The following is a 6,252-nucleotide window of genomic DNA, read 5'->3' as shown; positions in this document are numbered from 1 at the left end:
GTATTATTTATTAATTAAAGATCGTTTTGGAAACAATAACAATCATTTAGAATTTTGCAATAAAAGCGTCCGAAATAGTAAGTGTTTCAATAGGAAAATAAGGTGAGTTTAGAGTACGTAGTTCGATTGTTAGCATGCAAAGGATGCAATATCCTTCCTGCCTACATATTCAAACCTCTGCATTCACTGTGTCCCTTCCAACCTTACCTCATGCTCATCGCTACAGTTCATTTAACTTCCTTGCTCTTATCGATGTGGACACACGCCAGGCGGTTTCTTCGGTGCTATAAATCATCAACCATCCTTTATATCCGCTCATCACGACGCCAACTGTCCATTGCGGTCCGAGGCAGCTTAGCAGTCCCATGTTCAAACGGATCTTGACGGCCACGAACTTCAACAACAGAGCCAACACCCGAAAAACCCCATACGGAAGCGAGAGAAGAAAAAAACCCGGGGAGCGTAAAAGTTTCCTCCGTCGGACCCATTCTTGACTTTATCCCTGCCCGTACCTTAAATCTTATTCCGCACCGAGCCGAGTGTGTCATCAAACTACTGGCAACGCGTAACCCGTAAAAAGGCGAGAAAGTTTTCCATCGTGTTTTTATTTCCGTTGTGGGTATGTTTCGCTTTCACCTACCCATTTTCCACTTTTGCAACTTCACCACCCACTGGGGAGACTCTTTGTGGAGCAATTTACTGCAGCGAACACAAACGCAGCGTAGGCAAGGCCCGGTAAGTGAGAGTATGTTGGCAGGTTGTCTTGTTGAATGCATAATTAAAGTCAGTTCGCTCTCACATTCACGTCCGGCCACGGGATGGGTCTGTGGGATGATGGTTTTTGTTTTTTGTTCCGCATCATTATTTCACCACTCTTTATTCACCTTCCGCCGGGAAGCTGCTAGTGGGAGCTTTTTTTCCTGCTCACATTAAACCATCACCAGGTTGAAGCAAACCGGGTGGAAAAGTGGAATCGGCTGTGTATCGAATGGAATAGCGGAAAACTCGCCCCGTAAATGTGAAAGGATTTGTCTTTTTGGGAAGGAGAAGGGCGGACCGAAGGAAAGGGACGGCACTTGCGCGTTCAGCTGGGACCGGTAATTTAATTCAGTTTGTCATCTGGCCAGCAAAACCACCAGGCTGCACAGGTCACACTGGGATGCTATCAAGAAAGCGGCAGGCGGGTAGAAGCATCGAGGCCTTTGGAGCCCTTTTTTGTACCGAAGCCGCGTCAGGGTGGTGTTGTTAATAAACTGAAACGAGGATTAATTAATAGTAGTAGCGGGTTGCGAGGTTGCGCCGTACGCCGACAACTATAACATTGGCGTCGGTAGTGTTTCTGTTGGTGTTCTGTACCTTAAATAAATGATTTTCACGCTTTAGTGAAAAATATGGCTTAAATTACATTTGTCATAGTTTTGCAACGTTTTGCTTAGCCAGAGCAATAGAGTTAGTTTCATAAGCTGCAAATCTAATAAACCAACAGCAAATCTCTGCAACGAGAGCCTAAATGTAGGCAATCCCGAGACATGGGGATGCTTCTTAATATGCAACAAAACAAATCAAGCGAAAAATCCTTTCACCTTTGCGCACTGTTGTCTAAAAGTTTATTTAAAGTTTCTAAACATGCTCGTGCATGCTTCGGATGCGGTATTCGAATATTTTAGCAAGCGTTATGTTAGACGGGTATGAAACTCAATGCTAAATTAAATCAACCTTCCACTAAAAGCTGATAATACGTCAAACTTCTGCTCCGAAATGACAAATAAATGCCACAGGGAATAAAAGTGATAAATTTATTGCGATTCGCTTCCCATTCCCCGGACTAATCCTCTTATCCATTTTGCAAGCTATCTCGACGAACATTGAGAACGGGCTGCCAGGCGAAGCAGATTATTAAGACGAATAGACCGGTCAGAATAAGACGTGGCACAGTCAATCAGCCCCCAGTCAAAGCGGGCGGACGGGTTTTATGACAAGTGACGGGTTTCGCTATCCATTGCAAAGCCTTCACGGGTGGAGACGCCGATTTGTACCATCCGGCAAGGGACACAGGGTTTGTGGGAACTTTTGCAAAAGCAAACTTACCGTCACCGCGTTCCGGTGACGTTCCAGCTGCGTGTCGTGGCTTTAAGCTGGGTGAATAATCCTTTTTAAGATTCGCAAAACTTCGTCTTGCAGGCGGCGATGGGTTTTCGGGAAGCGTCTCTTCTACTGTCTGGAAAATGTAAGCATATTCAGCAAAACTCATTAGCTATGTGGAGCATTTTATTGGGATGATTTTGAATACTTACGAGGCATGATGATGAATGGAACATGGCACAATGGGAATGGTTGATTGCTTTTTGATAATCGAAATGATTTTCTTATTTAAGGGAATAGTCTTGATATTATTTCCGTTTAAAAAACAACGCCATTTTGGAAGGTTTGGGTATACCAAGCGGAAAATAAAAGCCATCATAGCATTGTTCAATTACCACACGTTGACAGCGACCCTGCTCGGTGACAGTTCTGTTCGGTCATTTCACCCTCCACCCTGACATCTTAGCGGCCGAAAATTTGCAACCGGTAGAATTTCTCATTAATCGAGCACCTTGAGTTTAATTAAATTCCACCCAACGCCATACCATTCGACGTTCGAGATCGTACGGGATCGCTTCATTTGTGCCGTTGGTGGTCTTTGCACCTGGCTAGCTCAGGGAATCACTAGACGACGAACGCTAAATGAGCGTACATTTTCGAAATCTTCGCACTAGTTCTTACATTTTCCACTCTTCCCTCTTGCCTTGGCTTGTGCTTCTGCCAGGACACCGCCTCATACCTTTTTACTAATGACTTGGGATAAAAAATATGCGAAACATGTTCCCATTCACTCGGACTCATTTATTCCGGCTGTCAGTGGAAAATGGCGTATTGCGATCCATGTAATTGTACTGGTTAACATTGAACTATATTTTTTTTGCTCTCTTTCACCTTTCCAGTGTGGTTAGATATATGTTTGAGTGAGCAGTTTAATGAGGTGGCTTTTACAAGGGATTAGGTGTTTTTAGCTTGTTAGTTATGAAGAAAAGTGTAAATTCCCGTGAAGGTTGTTAGCGCGAATCTGTTGCAATATCATTATTAATATCCTTTATTAAATAATTTCTACTGAACGGAGGTTGTTAAGATAACAGTAGCATTTTGAAACAAAAGGTGTTTTCGTCGAAAGAGCTTCGAGCATGATGAGGTTAAATTGGTAAGGTAATATGCAAAATATCTTCTGAATAATGGTTGACTTTACCAACAATTGTTTCTAAGTTCTGCAGCTGATGGATGCTTCATGCAGTCTAAGAGCGTAATAGCGTAATTGTATATTTTTGTTTGAAACAAACCACCCCTGGCAACACAAGATCTAAGGTATTCCAAGAACAGCTTTAATGTGTGCTTGATCTAATGCTTTATGCTAACTAGAATTTCAGTAAATCTTTCTATTATCGCACAGATGAAGATGTTCGATTACATTCAAGAGGGACTACCGTTGGCAGAAAGCATGTCAGCAATGACTACCGAGCAAACGTACCATCATCATCGTCATCAAGTTATCAGGTCCACAGAAGCACAAGGACAGATGGCAACATACGGGTACGTGGAATACATGATAAGCTATCAATCAGTCGTGTATACGGTTTGCCTCGTTGGGCAACATTTCGCATGCGAAGATCAACCAAAACGTGCTTTGTTTTTAGAATATTAAACAATCGCAAACAACGTCGACTACAAAGCACAAAGGGGCGGGATGTATTGGATATTGATTCGCATAGGAATGGGCATTCAGCGTGACGAGTGTTGTTTACACTTTCCATTCGTCAATTTTCACATGCTCAAACGAAATGTCTGGCCACGATTGTGCTTCCATTGGGCGCAGCAAGGCGAAAAGAAAAAAAAATAAACGACAAAATAAACAAACGAACGTATTAACTTACACACTGCAGCCGCTTGAAAAACGGTTACCGGTGAGTCAAGATGACTGCAAGAATAAATTTCATTCGCCAACAACGCACTTGATTGATCGCTGATGGATTAATCTGCCAAGCAAATGATGAAAAGCACTCCTCCAATCTGGTAAATGTCATCCAAACGCACGGGGTTGATCGTGTCGGTTGAATGCTTGCCGAAACATCAACTTGATGTCAGCTTGGGGACGGATAAACCAGGGGTGTAAAGGATTGAAAATAACCGTATCAAGCGAATGAGCATGGCAATGGAAATCATCTCCGCCTAGGAAGGATGGGATGGACCAGGTAGCAGGGACACAGCAACGAGTAAATGTATGCGCGAAATTAAAATTATTGAGCAACTTTGCATGATTGCCAATTGATTGCTACTCATCGATGTGATCCCATATAATGCAAATAATGAAATTGACTTCAATCGCCCCTGTTAGTGACATTGACTGCAACAGAATAAATAAACAACGCTGGGGCAGGCGTTACGCAGAAACGAGGACACAAACAAAACAAAAACCCCGAGAAGGTAAAGCACAAATTGCGTCTTGTGCAGAAAACAACAAACGCTTTTTTTAAAGTCGTTTGATTATAGCGCACGAAAGAATAAAGTGATATAAATGTATTTGTCAGCTGAAAAAACGCAAAGGTCGCTGAGTTTTGAAAGGTGCTTTAAATTATGCATAAGGAGCTTTCGATGTTTGTGCATTTGTCTCACTCCACTTTCATGCTTTCTCGCCTTCGCTCCGTGCGTCATCATTCGCCACAGACACGTGGCACTTTTTGACACATCATTTTTTAAGGTCGGCTTTGTCGCTTCTTTTGATTCTAATTGCCAGTGCCTCGTCCGGTGGTTGTTGTTTGTCACCCGGGATTAAACTTTTCCGCAGCTTAGGCCGCTGATTGCTTGTGAAGTGACGCTGGCAGGACATGCAAGGTATCTTACAAGCAAGCCATGAGAAAAAAATACAAACTCATATACACACACACCAACATAAACAGAGGCTCATGGGTGCTCATGTTTGGTTGTCGTGGGAAAAATTAATTCTATGCCGGTTCCAGCAGTCCACGGGGCCCTTTACGATTTGGAATAACTTTCAGCTACAGTTGATGGTTCTCTTCTCCGGGTGGTTCCGTTTACCTGAGTGATATTTTGGGGGGTGGGGGGGGGGGGGGAGGGTGGAATGGTTTCGTTTTGTTTACAGAAATAATAAGGTGAATTTCAGCTTGTTCAACCACAAAATTTAACCAATTTAAAATGGATGGATCACGTGTCAAGCACACTTCCATCACAACTCAATTACAATGTTTAAGGTTTTGGGAAAAAATATAGATTTTTATGATAATTGGAAGTCATTAATTTCCTATGTGATGTTAGGTGAAATTAGGTTTGAATGTATCTATTCTCTACTACTCCAAACCAAAGTAGTTTATTTAACAAACAAGTAACACGAATCCTTTCCTCATCAATACCTTCTACATTCAATCCGTGTTTTTAGGGCCATCCTTGCAACGCAACAAAGCAACGACCCTTTCGCTTAAGTCTGCTTAAAAGTTCGCAACGCCCAGTACTTATGTGATTAACATGTTAAACACTGCACGCACTAAGTGCCTTGCCATTTGCGCCATTAGATGGGCATGATTTAACGCCCTCTGCTTACCTCTTTGCTGTGCGTTCGGAAAACGTGCTTCAGTGGCGCAGCGTAGGGCAGGAAGCTATTTTCTTCGCACGATGGATGTTTTCACCCCGAACGCTATGCCCGTACCGGAACCAGGATACACCGCCCGCAATAAACGCCAACCGGGTCGGGGTCGGGTTCACATTGTTTCGAATCCTTAAAGCTCGGCCGGTATTAGGTAAAGTTAAATATGGTAAACCAATGCAAATGCCTTGAGCATAAAAGTTACCACCCCACCGTGTGCCGGCGGGGTTGGAAATTATGGTACCGGATGGGTGTTATCCCGTGCTGCTCTGGGAACCATCGACGAGTCTAATTAGCAGCAAGATTTACCTTTTCGACTATATTTTCTCTACACCGGGCGTCAATTAAAGTGCCGTCGGTAGGGTTGGAGATGGTGAATGTTTACATTTATTTCGGTAAAGTTATAACTTGCGCTTTCGCTTATCAGTTCCACTTGATTGCAAGCCATAAACAACTCGAACGTAGCTGGCTGTCGGTATCGTTTACTGTTGCCAGCAGAAATTTATGTGCGTTCTGTGTGATATTGTTGCTGCGCGTGGTAAGGTAATCGCGAGGCGAAATACATT

The sequence above is a fragment of the Anopheles moucheti genome, chromosome 3 (assembly GCF_943734755.1).
Source record: "Anopheles moucheti chromosome 3, idAnoMoucSN_F20_07, whole genome shotgun sequence".
Lineage (NCBI taxonomy): Eukaryota > Metazoa > Arthropoda > Insecta > Diptera > Culicidae > Anopheles > Anopheles moucheti.
The sequence above is the reverse complement of the archived record's forward strand: the minus strand, read 5'-3'. Positions refer to the sequence as shown.